Source organism: Panulirus ornatus, chromosome 69 (genome assembly GCF_036320965.1).
Source record: "Panulirus ornatus isolate Po-2019 chromosome 69, ASM3632096v1, whole genome shotgun sequence".
In the NCBI taxonomy this organism is placed as follows: Eukaryota; Metazoa; Arthropoda; class Malacostraca; order Decapoda; family Palinuridae; genus Panulirus; species Panulirus ornatus.
In genome coordinates, this window is record NC_092292.1 from 9,833,193 (window position 1) to 9,849,587 (window position 16,395).

Consider the following 16,395-nt stretch of genomic DNA (forward strand, 5'->3'; position numbering starts at 1 on the left):
CGAAAGTGCACTTGGGAAATTATCGTATTTCATTTCCCTATGGGCTCATGGGAATATATATATATATATATATATATATATATATATATATATATATATATATATATATATATATATATATATATATATAAATAAATCGTTAATTGGATATCCTTGATTAGGGCCTCTGTTACCCGTACCGTTTCAGCACAAACCGAGAAGAAAAGAAGAAAGAAACTCCTTGGCCATGCTGCCCTTCTTCAGAATTTTTGCTCCTGTGCCAATCTGTCATATATTCAGGCCATCTGCAGGTACGGTCTACAGTCTACCGTCCCCACTTTACGCTCCGTATCTACCTGTAGATTAATGCTTCAAGGAGAACGAAGACCTGGTTCGGCTGTGAGCCTACCACCTGGACACGGCATAGAACTCGAGTCCATAGGTTCATTACCAGCAACGCTTACCACTGCACCACAGAGGCTCTCATGAACACTAGTGTACAGTGAACATATAATGACCATTACCATTGTTCAAAGGGCCTTCAACATCATCTCAGATCAAGCACATTCACACTACATTAAGGATATAGATGTAGTAACTACTTCTCAAATGTAGTAAGTAACAAAATCTGATAAGAAAATTAGACCCCACAGAATAAAGTAAAATATAAGTATTGTAAGTACGATTATTTTCATGGCTAACTTCTAAACTAAAATATAAGTATTGTAAGTACGATTATTTTCATGGCTAACTGCTGGGATCACAGGGCAAAGCATCGGATCTACAGAACAGCTTAAATATGATTTGATCATCTGTTTGTTGACAACGCTCGAGTACCAAGAAGGAAAAGAATAAAGCCAAAACACGGTTTATGAAACTGTCTGTAATGAGGCTGTTCACTGTTATCATTACTTTCAGCACGACCAAGAGAGTTTGCAGTTATATCGGAAAAAATGATCCACGTCCAAAGGAAAAGATAAATGTTAAATACATGAACATTTCATGGTTAAAAAGATGATCATCTACTTATACTATTGCTTTCTTATTCTTACAAATTTACAAAATGTGACGTATATAGGTCTAAAAATATTGGGGGTGTTACTTTTACAATAGCTAATGTAAATAAGATATGTAGAACATGATAAAGGAACATGAACCAACTTGGGTCATCAAATTACCAAATCACTGTTGTAAACACCCACGTTATGATGGGTGATGGTGGGTTAGTCCTGACTTATACGAGCCATTACGACGAAGGCATGGGTATTCCGTGTGACCCGTCTACAGCTCACGAGGTGATTGATAAAAAGATGGCGTGAAGGAGGCATTATTACCAGCGGGAGTCCCTCTAGAGGGAAAACCAAAGGTTGTGTTAGAGAAAAAAAGAAGGCAACACAAGAACATACCCCTAAATATTGCTAGACCAAAGAACCCTGAAATTGCAAGTAAAGCTGCTTATGCAAAATGAACGGAACACGCTGGAAATTTATGTGTAACGAAAAAAGAATGAAGGCGGAAGAACGTAAATTCTACCCTCATTTTCTTTTTTTTGAGGGGCAGGGTGTGGAGGTAGTTACATAACTGGGTGTAGGATAGGCACTCATGGGCACTAAGGGTGGTTACGGGTGTAAGTGGATTAGGTATAGAAGGACAAGGGATGGTAGTTGGGTTATGTGTGGATGGGTTCAAGTGGATGTCGTGTTAGAAATGAGTGACCGACGTGAGTGAAGGTTTAGTGGGTAAATGCCAGTCAGGGGTGATGTGTAGACTGTCGATGATAGAGGTTGCATGTGGACACTACCAGACGAGGTAATGAAGCCGAGCCTTAATTGAAATATAGAGAGGGTTATGAAGGGGAAGAAGAAGAGACAAGGAAAAGTATTTAAGAATTTTTGGAGGAAGTGAAAAACCTGTCTTTTTGAATGTGTTAGGTCATAGTTCCTTGGAAAGACTTGAGAAGGTAGAGTGTTCCAAAACTTCGAGGTGTAGGAAAAGAAATGATTATCGAAACCAGCCCACCGACGACCCCACAGTAATCATATGACGTAGCAGCTTGCTGAGGTTGTGTCGTCTAGCTAGTGGAGGGGGCAAACAAGCAGCCAGCCCTCGGGAGCAAAATCCAGAATTATACCTATAGAAGCGGGAAAGTGAACCAACATTGCGGCGCAGGGCAAGCGGGTCAGGTTTTGAAGTTAGTGTGGGAGAGTTTATAAGTCGAACCGCGTACGACTCTGTCAGGCAAGGATGCGGAGGGACACCGCTGTTAATGGAGAAAGGGGAGACGTTGATCCATCAACAGTCACGGAGTTAGATCGACTGGAGAGGAAGCTAAACATAAGTTAGCAAAGCGAGGGAGGGAAGCCTAGAGAGGGGAGCATTGAGATGAGACCACGATGCCACACCCTTTCCAAAGCTTTGGATACGTAAAGGCAACTACACAGGATTCCCACAAATCTTTTAGTGATGACGGCCAGACATTACTACTCTAGGAAAGACTTATCACCACTAGATCTAGCTTTGCGGAAGCCATACTGGTGATCAGAGTGAAGACTGTGAGATTCAAGATGTCTAATGATATGGGAGTTGAGGAGGGATTCAGAGACATTGTAAATGGTAGATGTCAAGCAACAGGACGATAGTTAGAGGGATTAGAAAGGCCACCCTTCTTAACAACATTTGTATCCAAAAAGAAGGAAAAGTTCTGTTTTTTTTAAACAGAAACGGAACAGACGAGCAAGCACATGTGCATGTACAGAGGCACACTCTTTCAGTACATGAGTATGAATGGCAACAGGATCATAAGCCTTGCTTATGTCAAGTTTGTTTGGTTGCTTTATTTACTGCTTCTGCTCGTGATTAGATATTGGGGAAGTGTAGACTGGTTTGGATAGGATGGGTGAGTATACGAATGATTGGGCGTAGTGTGAGCGTCCACTGGGTATTGGGGCAGATGGGGAATATAGAGGGGTTTTGGACGCAGGTGAGGTTATAAGTAAGTATCGAGGCAACTTATGAATAAGGTCTATGCCATCAATAAGGACGTCAGGAACCAGACTGCCTCCTTCCCTCCCCGTTGAATGATTATATTTCGTGGTGTATGGATGAGAGGCACGGCAAGAAGCCCTTCAAAATACGACAAAGCTTTGAGGATTCCTTGAGCCACGGGTCACTGAGAAAAGCCTTAAATTAATGATCCTCCTCGGCTCTACCATCCACAAGCCCCTCAAACTTCCAGAGCACCTAAGGCAAGGCTTGGACGACGAGCATTCCATGGCCTCTAAGATCACAAATTATTGTTGAAGCTCAGTGATATTTATGCTTTATATAAACGGAGACATAACAAGAGTATGGTCAAGGTTATATAGTTATGGTTAAAGTATGTGGCAGTCTTACGAGTGAAAAGGAATGAACGATCGTCTCAGCGCTGGTTGGTATAAATGTGAGCTGTCCATATCGAGTATCAGTAATTTTTTGAATCACAAGACACCAGGAGAGAATATAATCCAACAGAACCGCATCATTATATCCACCTTTTTAAATTGATCCTCTGTAATTTCATGTTATTAATCTTTCAAATTCACAATTATATGGGTATGTAACTGTGGAGTGAAGTAGGACCCTCTTGACTTTTGAATGTTGAAGTGACGCCCGAAACTGTCTTACATAATCAGTGTAGCGGAGATAATATTTTTTGTCTTGATACATCTACGCTGCCGGCCTTGACTCAAGCTTTGTTCATAGATATGATATACACCATTATTTTCCCTTAAACACGTTTTCTTACTCCTTTTTTCTACATATTTAATGAGGGTGTTTGTTAGCAGAAACCTTCACGGAAAAACGACACACACACACACACACACACACACACACACACATACACACACACGAACTTCCTGGCCTTGGATTATCTTCTATAATCACGAGGCTTCTGAAGCACTCAGGAAGCTGGCCACGTCCACCGGTCGGGACCAAAGGCCACAAAGTGTTGTGATGTGCTTTTGTCTATGTACAGAGAGTGCAGGGCAAGTGACTGGTTAGTTGCGTCATGGGCATAAAGGGTCTTGATATACGTTAGAGCGATGTTTATAGCGTTGTAATGATGGTTGAATATATATATATATATATATATATATATATATATATATATATATATATATATATATATTATCCCTGGGGATAGGGGAGAAAGAATACTTCCCACGTATTCCCTGCGTATCGGAGAAGGCGACCAGAATGGGAGGGAGCAGGGGGCTGGAAATCCCCCCCCTCCCCCTCTCGTTTTTAATTTTCCAAAAGAAGGAACAGAGAAGGGGTCCAAGTGAGGATTTCCCTCAAAGGCTCAGTCCTCTGTTCTTAACGCTACCTCGCTGGTGCGGGAAATGGCGAATAGTATATAAAAAAGATATACATACATAAACTGATCATTGTGATATTCAGGGTTGGGATACATCACTCCGCTCACCTAGTCTTAGGTGACTGGAGATTATTGCACTTAAGTCTTTCATCTAATTTATGCTTTGAAGTGTAGGGATTTTCATAGTGTAGCTTGTTTTCTCGTTTTTAATGCATCTGGTGTCTGCTGTCGCTCTGTATACATGCTTCGTGTCCCCAAAGAATTTTGATAAATCTCGCCAGAGTCCATTGTTATTACTGTCAGGAACAGCAATGGTTCCGTGTTTCACCCCTGGGGCACGCCACTTGTTACGTGTTACGTTCAACCATTCTGAGGCCCGACGGTCAAATAGGAAGGCCAATGAAGCAATTTTCGAACCATATTATATCTTTACGATCAATATGTTAAATATATTTTATTGTCGTGTGTTTGCATGCACTGGATATCAGCATTGTGATTAAGGGTTGAATCGAAAACATTGCTGATAGATCAGAAAGCTTAGGCTAATATATTTGTGTTCTACCACAAATATCTTCAGTGATGTTGGTATGGAATCACAATTCTTTGTCAGGTTTCCACTTGCTGTGAGTTTTCACATATATCACTAAAGCGTCTTATATATATATATATATATATATATATATATATATATATATATATATATATATATATATATATATATATATATATATATTGTTAATGTGCTGAGAGGTGCAACTGGAGAGATGTCTGATCATTATCTTGTGGAGGCTAAGGTGAAGATTTATATGGGTTTTCAGAAAAGAAGAGTGAATGTTGGGGTGAAGAGGGTGGTGTGAGTAAGTGAGCTTGGGAATGAGACTTGTGTGAGGAAGTACCAGGAGAGACTGAGTATAGAATGGAAAAAGGTGAGAACAATGGAAGTAAGGGGAGTGGGAGAGGAATGGGATGTATCTAAGGAATCAGTGATGGATTGCGCAAAATATGCTTGTGGCATGAGAAGAGTGGGAGGTGGGTTGATCAGAAAGGGTAGTGAGTGGTGGGATGAAGAAGTAAGATTATTAGTGAAAGAGAAGAGATAGGCATTTGGACGATTTTTGCAGGGAAAAATGCAATTGAGTGGGAGATGTATAAAAGAAAGAGACAGGAGGTCAAGAGAAAGGTGCAAGAGGTGAAAAAGAGGGCAAATGAGAGTTGGGGTGAGAGAGTATCATTAAATTTTAGGGAGAAAAAAAAAGATGTTCTGGAAGGAGGTAAATAAAGTGCGTAAGACAAGGGAGCAAATGGGAACTTCAGTGAAGGGCGCAAATGGGGAGGTGATAACAAGTAGTGGTGATGTGAGAAGGAGATGGAGTGAGTATTTTGAAGGTTTGTTGAATGTGTTTGATGATAGAGTGGCAGATATAGGGTGTTTTGGTCGAGGTGGTGTGCAAAGTGAGAGGGTTAAGGAAACTGATTTGGTAAACAGAGAAGAGGTAGTAAAAGCTTTGCGGAAGATGAAAGCCGGCAAGGCAGCAGGTTTGGATGGTATTGCTGTGGAATTTATTAAAAAAGGGGGTGACTGTATTATTGACTGGTTGGTAAGGTTATTTAATGTATGTATGACTCATGGTGAGGTGCCTGAGGATTGGCGGAATGCGTGCATAGTGCCATTATACAAAGGCAAAGGGGATAAGAGTGAGTGCTCAAATTACAGAGGTATAAGTTTGTTGAGTATTCCTGGCAAATTATATGGGAGGGTATTGATTGAGAGGGTGAAGGCATGTACAGAGCATCAGATTGGGGAAGAGCAGTGTGGTTTCAGAAGTGGTAGATGATGTGTGGATCAGGTGTTTGCTTTGAAGAATGTATGTGAGAAATACTTAGAAAAGCAAATGGATTTGTATGTAGCATTTATGTATCTGGAGAAGGCATATGATAGAGTTGATAGAGATGCTCTGTGGAAGGTATTAAGAATACTTGGTGTGGGAGGCAAGTTGTTAGAAGCAGTGAAAAGTTTTTATCGAGGATGTAAGGCATGTGTACGTGTAGGAAGAGAGGAAAGTGATTGGTTCTCAGTGAATGTAAGTTTGCGGCAGGGGTGTGTGATGTCTCCATGGTTGTTTAATTTGTTTATGGATGGGGTTGTTAGGGAGGTGAACGCAAGAGTTTTGGAAAGAGGGGCAAGTATGAAGTCTGTTGTGGATGAGAGAGCTTGGGAAGTGAGTCAGTTGTTGTTCGCTGATGATACAGCGCTGGTGGCTGATTCATGTGAGAAACTGCAGAGGCTGGTGACTGAGTTTGGTAAAGTGTGTGAAAGAAGAAAGTTAAGAGTAAATGTGAATAAGAGCAAGGTTATTAGGTACAGTAGGGTTGAGGGTCAAGGCAATTGGGAGGTAAGTTTGAATGGAGAAAAACTGGAGGAAGTAAAGTGTTTTAGATATCTGGGAGTGGATCTGGCAGCGGATGGAACCATGGAAGCGGAAGTGGATCATAGGGTGGGGGAGGGGGCGAAAATCCTGGGAGCCTTGAAGAATGTGTGGAAGTCGAGAACATTATCTCGGAAAGCAAAAATGGGTATGTTTGAAGGAATAGTGGTTCCAACAATATTGTATGGTTGCGAGGCGTGGGCTATGGATAGAGTTGTGCGCAGGAAGGTGGATATGCTGGAAATGAGATGTTTGAGGACAATGTGTGGTGTGAGGTGGTTTGATCGAATAAGTAACGTAAGGGTAAGAGAGATGTGTGGAAATAAAAAGAGCGTGGTTGAGAGAGCAGAAGAGGGTGTTTTGAAGTGGTTTGGGTACATAGAGAGAATGAGTGAGGAAAGATTGACCAAGAAGATATATGTGTCGGAGGTGGAGGGAACGAGAAGAAGTGGGAGACCAAATTGGAGGTGGAAAGATGGAGTGAAAAAGATTTTGTGTGATCGGGGCCTGAACATGCAGGAGGGTGAAAGGAGGGCAAGGAATAGAGTGAATTGGATCGATGTGGTATACCGGGGATGACGTGCTGTCAGTGGATTGAATCAGGGCATGTGAAGCGTCTGGGGTAAACCATGGAAAGCTGTGTAGGTATGTATATTTGCGTGTGTGGACGTGTATGTATATACATGTGTATGGGGGTGGGTTGAGCCATTTCTTTCTTCTGTTTCCTTGCGCTACCTCGCAAACGCGGGAGACAGCGACAAAGCAAAAAAAAAAAAAAAATATATATTTATATATATATATATATATATATATATATATATATATATATATATATATATTTATATATATATATATATATATATATATATATATATATATATATATATATATATATATATATATATATATTATACTTGATCGCCGTTTCCCGTGTTATCGAGGTAACGTCAGGAAACAGCAACACTACCCCCGCTTCAAGGAAGTAGTGCCAGGAAAACTTACTGAAAAGGCCACATTCGTTCGCACTCATTCTTTGGCTATCATGTATAATGAACCGAAACCACAGCTTCCTATCCACATCCAGGCCCCACAGATCTCTCCGTGGTTTACCCCCAGACGTTTCACATGCCCTGCTTCAGTCCATTGACAGCACGACGACCCCGGTATACCACATCGTTCCAATTCACTATTCCTTGCACGATGCCTCTCATCCTCCTGTATGTTCAGGCCCTTATCGCTCAAAATCTTTTTCACTCCATGTTTCCACCTCCCATTTGGTCTCCCGCTTCTTGTTCCCTCCGCCTCATTCTCTCCATACGTCCGAAGAATTTTTACACACCCTCTTCTGCTCTCTCCCAACTACACTCTCATTATTAGCACACATCTCCCAACTACACTCTCATTATTAGCACACATCTCTCTTACCCTTTCATTACTTACACGATCAAACCATCATATATATACAAAGGATTAGATGATACAAGATGGCCTTTGATGTTCTTTCATAACTATAAAGGGATAATAAGTTCTTTTGAGAAAATGAACATATCTGTTTAGGAACAGAAATACTAATCACATTTCTGTGGAATCGCTTCTCTTGCCGGCTGCCGAGAATGGAATTTCCGTGCATCGCTTGTAATTGGATTATTATCAGATTAATTCTAGAAATCGGAGGGTAAGAAAAATTAGCTTAGTTATTAATTTGACATAACTTGATATGTTCCACTTGAAGCTGTCCAAAGACGCACTCAGGTAGCAATGAATCGCAGATGCTAATCATTTTCGTGTGATAAAGCAATGAGGACGAAGGAAAATGTGAGGAACAATTTCAAAAGCAGACCTATGGCTCGTGTATAGCTACTGCTTCCCTCGGCTTGTGTGTGGAGGTTGGCCACTCGAGGATTAACTGTTATGATCTCTCCTTCTTCCCTCGAACAGTTGAGCTATGGAGTTCTTTTCCTTCTTTTGTTTTCCCTTCTTCATATAACCATTGGTCATTTAAGAGATGGGTTTAACAAACACTTGCTGAGCCCTGATTAATTTCTGTTTTCTCTTTAAAATTTTTCAGTCATCCAGATAGTCTTGACTGAGAGAATTTGCTCGTGCTATGTTGGTCACTGGTAGAAATAAAAGATATAAGAAAAATATTATAAAATAAAGCATGACCTGATAATTTACATTTTGAAACAGTGTCAATTATCGACCTTTTCTCTTAAAGAAATTCCTTCTTATACAAAGTTTCTATCTCCTGCAATGAACTTTAATTTTGCGTCTAAGGTGAGAACTGGTCATTTGATATTGTATTTGCTCGGTTAGGTTAGGTTAAGTTAGGTTAGGATAAGAATTGGGTTAAGTTAGGTTCAGTTAGGCTAGGGTAAAGGTTGGGTTAAGTTAGGTTAAGTTAGGTTAGGTTGTTAGGTTGAATTAAGTTACGATAAGGGTTAGGTTAACTTAGGTTAGGATAAGGGTTAGGTTAAGTTAGGATAAGGGTTACGCTAAGTTAGATTAAGATAAGGGTTAGGATTAGGTCATTTGATATTGTATTTGCTCGGTTAGGTTAGGTTAAGTTAGGTTAGGATAAGAATTGGGTTAAGTTAGGTTAAGTTAGGCTCGGGTAAAGGTTGGGTTAAGTTAGTTTAAGTTAGGTTATGTTGTTAGGTTGAATTAGGTTAGGATAAGGGTTAGGTTAAACTCAGGATAAGGGTTAGGTTAAGTTAGATAAAGTTAGAATAAAGGTTACGCTAAGTTAGATTAGGATAAGGGTTGGGTTATGTTAGATTAAGTTAGGTTAGGATAAAGTTTAGTCTAACTTAAGTTAGGCTAGGCTTCTCCGGCCGCTGCTGCTCCATCCTCTCTTCCGCTCCCCCACGTAATGCTGCGCGTGCGGCTCAACGACTGGTGCACTCATACTATGACAGATCCATTGGCGTTACTTTCGTCACCAGCTTATAGTCTCCTAAATCTCCAGGTAAAAAGTCTCTCCTTTGCACCATGACGATCTTAGCTTAGAGGACCCGTTGCCTGGAGAACATAGTTTTTTTTTGTTTTTTTTGGAGACTCCACAGTAATGCCATCGAATCAATTCGGCTTAAAGACCGCAAAAAGAAAAAAAAAAGACTTCATACGCCATATTTCAGAGCCAAACTCTTCTAAAAAACATGTGTCTTAACTCCATTCCAGCTCTCCCCTTACTGCCCATCCCTCTCTTCTGCTCCATCTAGTCTTTCACCACCTCTCCAGTCCACACCATTTCTTCTCCCCCAGCCTTCCCTCCTGTTCCACTCCGCGTGTCTTGTGTGGCGGAGGCTGCCAGTGAGGTCTTCCCTCCCACCGGCAACGCAAGCTTAGGTCTCGGGCACCTTGCCATCTTCCGCTCCGCGTCACTAGCAGGATGTCTGCTGCTGTTTTGCCCTCCTCATCCAAGGCCCAACGATCATGAAACGAACATGATTTAGCCCATTGAATCGTGTAGTTTACATTGAGGATCGTAGTTGCACCCTAGGGCCTGACTAAAGGATCCACCCCGCTGCCAGGACCTCTCCCCCCCCCACACGGAGCGCTGAGATAACCACCTGATTTCCCAGACGATATTACCCCCAAATTTGCGAGAATTGGCCCACGGAGGCGAGGGAGGTGGAGAAGCCGCCTCCGAACGAGAGCCGCGGGACACTCCAGCTGGGTAAGAGGACGGAGGCCTCGGCCCGGGGATAAGATGGGCGTTTTAGTGCATTGTTGGGGCCGTAGCAACACGCAGATTGAAATGGTCGAAAGCTCCCTAGTGTGTTGCTAGGGCGGCGCCCGAACCAGGCGCTGTTGCCTCTTCTACAAGTGAACACTGGTAACTCATGCTTTCATATATATATATATATATATATATATATATATATATATATATATATATATATATATATATATATATTTATATATATATATATATATATATATATATATATATATATAAATATATATATATATATATATATATATATATATATATATATATATATATATATATATATATGAAAGCATGAGTTTTCTTTTCATACATACACGTTAAGAACAGAGGATTGAGTCTTAGAGGGAATATCCTCACTTGGCCTGCATCTCTGTTCCTCCTTTTGGGTAATTAAAAACTGGATTGGAGTGTATATATATATATATATATATTTTATCTTATATATATATATATATATATATATATATATATATATATATATATATATATATATATTTCTTTTTTTTCATAGATATTCGCCATTTATCTATATACTGACGAAACTCATCTTCACAGCCTTTCTCTACATGCTCACAAGACGCCAAGACCGCAACACATAGCTACATAGCTACATAGCTACATAGCATTTCCCCCGTAACCATCCAGCTTTACATTTCACTTTGAACGTCCGCGAAATAGCCTCCAACCTTTTCGCTATGTACACACAAAGCTCATCGTTTCGTCACAGCCTCATTATCGTTGGGTCTTATATCTGAGGTAAATGCAGTGCTATTAGGATAATAACATTCTGGGTGAAGTGATCTTTTATAACCCACGCCACATGCAATGTTCCGTGGGAAGGTCATATGACTGGAAAATACATAGCTTAGTCTTCTGTCTTATTGTGGCCGTCTTGTTCTTGTGTTGTGTGTGTGTTTGTAATTACTTATCTCTACCGTACCGGGGAAGGAGTTTTGCGCTCATGGGTCCCATCTCTTGACTTTTTTTTTTTCTATACAAGTTCTTGCATTATTCATGGTGTCTGCATTAACCATGTCTTCACTCATTCAGTTTCATTCACCCGTCACTCTTATAAAAGGACTTCCAAACATTTCTATCAAGTTTCCTGCATCATTTTATGTTATATCCTCTATTAGCTCAATCCCTACATCTCTCGAAAAACTGGTGACTGTCCATATCATCGATCTACTTTAAGAAATTAAAGGCTGTGATCAGGTCCTCCCCTGCCCTTCTCTCTTCCAAGATGGGCAAATATAATGACTTCAGCCCTTCCATGTAACTCAGCTCCCTTGAGTCTGGTACCATATTATTTTGCTCTCCTTCGTACCCTCTCTATTAGTTCTTTGTTCTTTGGTGTGGTGAACATATTCGAGAACCATACCATATTCGTGGCCCTATGTATGATATGAACAGCTCGCTGAATATATACTTGTATCTGAACTTCACTGCTATTCTAATATTTGCCAGCAGACAGTTGGTCTTAACTTGTCTCCTCAGATGGGACTCTGGCGACTGGTTGGGGACAATGTCGGCACCCTGGTCCTCATCCACAGATTCCCATAGCTTGTCTCTTACTGGATGATTATCATATCTAGGCCTTCTTTCACTCTGACCCATCCTCATAACTTCACATTTACTTGGTTTGACCCTCTGATATCAAGCATGTATCAGTCCAACCTTTCGAGTTAGTCACGGCCCCCTTTATAAGTTAGTAAACTTCCTTTATGACTTTTGTATCATCTGCAAACCTATTCAGATAGGATTTCATCTCCAACATTATCTTTTTGATCGATGTAAATAACTGGCGAAAGGGCATGGACTCTTTCCTTCGTGGTAGTTATATACATATATTGAGAAGAGCGTTAGTCCCAGAACAAAACCCTATGGTATTCCGTTGGTGACCTCAACCTATTTTGAGAAGTCTCCTCAGACATGCATCCTTTGTTTTCTTCCACGTAGATAATACTCTATCCATCGAAGGAGTTTCCCCTTTATTCCTGTGTGGTGATCTAACTTCTGAATCAAACTTCCATATAGAAAAGTATCGAATGCTTTCTGGCAGTTCAGATACAAACATTATATCAAGCCTTCTGAATTCCATTTCTCAGTCTGTGTTACGAAAAGGTGTGAGTTGTCTCTACAATCATATACATATATGTTTTGGAAGGAGGTAAATAAAGCACGTAAGACAATGGAACAAATGGGAACATCTGTGAATGGGGCTAATGGAGAGGTGATAACAAGTAGTGGTGATGTGAGGAGATGGAGTGAGTATTTTGAAGGTTCGTTGAATGTGTTTGATGATACAGTGGCAGATAGAGGGTGTTTTGGTCGTGAATGTGTTTGATGATACAGTGGCAGATAGAGGGTGTTTTGGTCGAGGTGGTGTGCAAAGTGAGAGGGTTAGGGAGAATGATTTGGTAAACAGAGAAGAGGTAGTAAAAGCTTTGCGGAAGATGAAAGCTAGCAAGGCAGCGGGTTTGGACGGTATTACAGTGGAATTTATTAAGAAAGGGGGTGACTGTATTGTTGACTGGGTGGTAAGGTTATGTAATTTATGTATGACTCATGGTGAGGTAACTGAGGATTGGCGGAATGCTTGCATAGTGCCATTGTACAAAGGCAAAGGGGATAAAAGTGAGTGCTCAAATTACAGAGGTATAAGTTTGTTGAGTATTCCTTGCAAATTATATGGGAGGGTATTGATTGAGAGTGAAGGCATGTACAGAGCATCAGACTGGGAAAGAGCAGTGTGGTTTCAGAAGTGGTAGAGGATGTTTGGATCAGGTGTTTGCTTTGAAAAAAGTATGTAAGAAATACTTAGAAAAGCAAATGGATTTTTATGTATCATTTATGGATCTGGAGAAGGCACATGATAGAGTGAAAGAGTTGCTCTGTGGAAGGTATTAAGAATATATGGTGTGAAAGGTAAGTTGTTAGAAGCAGTGAAAAGTTTTTATCGAGGATGTAAGGCATGTGTACGTGTAGGAAGAGAGGAAAGTGATTGGTTCTCAATGAATGTTGGTTTGCGGCAGGGGTGCGTGATGTCTCCATGGTTGTTTGATTTGTTTATGGAAGGGGTTGTTAGGGAGGTGAATGCAAGAGTTTTGGAAATAGGTGAGAGTATGCAGTCTCTTGTGAATGAGAGAGCTTGGGAAGTGAGTCAGCTTTGTTCGCTGATGATACAGTGCTGGTGGTTGATTCGGGTGAGAAACTGCAGAAGGTGGTGACTGAGTTTGGTAAAGTGTGAGAAAGAAGAAAGCTGAGAGTGAATGTGAATAAGAGCAAGGTTATTAGGTACAGTAGGGTTGAGGGGCTAGTCAATGGGGAGGTAAGTTTGAATGGAGAAAAACTGGAGGAAGTGAAATGTTTTTGATATCTGGCAGTGGATTTGGCAGCGGATGGAACCATGGAAGCGGAAGTGAATCATAGGGTGGGGAAGGGGGCGAAGTTCTGGGAGCGTTGAAAAATGCATGGAAATCGAGAACGTTATCTTGGAAAGCAAAAATGGGTATGTTTGAAGGAATAGTGGTTCCAACAATGTTATATGGTTACGAGGCGTGGGCTATAGAGTTGTGCGGAGGAGGGTGGATGTGCTGGAAATGAGATGTCTGAGGACAATATGTGGTGTGAGGTGGTTTGATCGAGTAAGTAATGAAAGGGTAAGAGAGATGTGTGGTAATAAAAAGAGTGTGGTTGAGAGAGCAGAAGAGGGTGTTTTGAAATGGTTTGGTCACATGGAGGGAATGAGTGAGAAAAGTTTGACAAAGAGGATATATGTGTCAGAGATGGAGGGAACGAGGAGAAGTGGGAGACCAAATTGGAGGTGGAAAGATGGAGTGAAAAAGATTTTGAGTGATCGGGGCCTGAACATGCAGGGGGATGAAAGGCGTGCAAGGAATAGAGTGAATTGGAAGGATGTGGTATACCGGGGTCGACGTGCAGTCACTGGATTGAACCAGGGCATGTGAAGCGTCTGGGGTAAACCATGCAAAGTTTTGTGGGTCCTGGATGTGGAAAGGGAGCTGTGGTTTCGGTGCATTACACATGACAGCTAGAGACTGAGTGCGAACGAATGTGGCCTTTGTTGTCTTTTCCTAGCGCTACCCCGCGCACATGCGGGGGGAGGGGGTTTTCATTTCATGTGTGGCAGGGTGACGACGGGAATGAATAAGGGCAGACAGTATGAATTATGTACATATATATATATATATATAAATATATATATATGTCTGTGTATGTATATATATATGTATACGTGGAGATGTGTAGGTATGTATATGTGCGTGTGTGGACGTGTATGTATATACTTGTGTATGTGGGTGGGTTGAGCCATTCTTTCGTGTGTGTGTGTGTGTGTGTGTGTGTGTGTGTGTGTGTGTGTGTGTGTGTGTGTTTAACTATATATTCGTAACGTATGGGGAGGGAATGGGGCCTCTTCTATTGAGCTTTACATACCTACAGCCTTCTAAACTTTTGTATGCTGTCCACATTCACAATGTCACCACTCAGTTTATTCCAGTCGTCAGCTATTCTTGTGCTCCAAAACTCCGTCTTTACATCTTTCCCAGCAATTATCTCGATAACCAGTCTCTTAGCCTGAATACACAACTCGTGGATAGAATGTGACAATTACTGGTCATTCCCTCGTGTCTTGCCCACATCCATCAATAATCCTTACCCTTTTGCCGTCAGAGAAACTGAATCTGGCTTGTCTATAGCCTCTAGTGGTCTTTCAATCAGCATTCCGGTACTTCTCCGCCCTTTCCTATCTCTCTCTCTCTCTCTCTCTCTCTCTCTCTCTCTCTCTCTCTCTCTCTCTCTCTCTCTCTCTCTCTCTCTCTCTCACTCTCTCTGGGATACGATCCCTTGTTTAAAAGATCATCAAATACTTACGTTTGTCAGGCTGCTGAACTCCATTTCCCGACTTAGTGTCATAGGATTTGCTGAATTCTGTATAATTTCGAGGATTATATCTCCATTTGGAGTCAAGTTTCATCGCAGCGCTTTTTCTCTAGTTCTCATTTGCCAGTCAATTAGATTCAAGCATCACTTGATCACCTTTTCCGAAAGGAGTAACATATACGATATTCTCGGTATCCAGCAGCATCCTGAGTATGAAGATGAAAAAAAAAATCTGGTAGAGATAAGGTATCAGTCCCTCTGATCATCGCGTGCAACTGACTCGCTGGTGGTCAAGATACTTTTACCCCTACACACTTCCAGAGCTTGTGTCTCCCTCCCCATGACTCTCTCTCCCTCCCTCCCTCTCTCTCTCTCTCTCTCTCTCTCTCTCTCTCTCTCTCTCTCTCTCTCTCTCTCTCTCTCTCTCTCTCTCCACTGAGATCCACGTTCTCTTCCTCATCCCACCTTAGTCTATCTTTTCATCATCGAAAGCTTCCCTTACTCATTCTTTACCATTTCCGAGAAGGCTTGCTTTAGTGTCTCGTGTACCATATTGTTTATTCCGTCATTGTTCGCCCGCGCATATTTGCTCCATTTCACGTCTCTTTAATGACCCGGAGCAAATATACGATGATGACAGTGATGGAACAACCACGACGGTACGCCAAGCAGTAAAACACGCACTTCTTTGGGATGGTGAAATACTAATACTGTGTGGGGTAGGAGTGATCTCAGGTATAAGGAGATCGACTGGGGTAAGTTGGATTCAAATGGGGACAGAGAGATCAGGGAGAACCAAGTTCTTTGTAAGAGTGTACATGTAAATATCTAATGTTCTGGCATCTGAATATGTCCATTGTATGTGTGTGTGTGTGTGTGTGTGTGTGTGTGTGTGTGTGTGTGTGTGGGTGTGTGTGTTTTTGTGTTTTTTTTTTTTTGTGTGTGTGAGTGTATGTGTTCATTCTGGTGGCCACGGTAATTGGAGGTCAGGT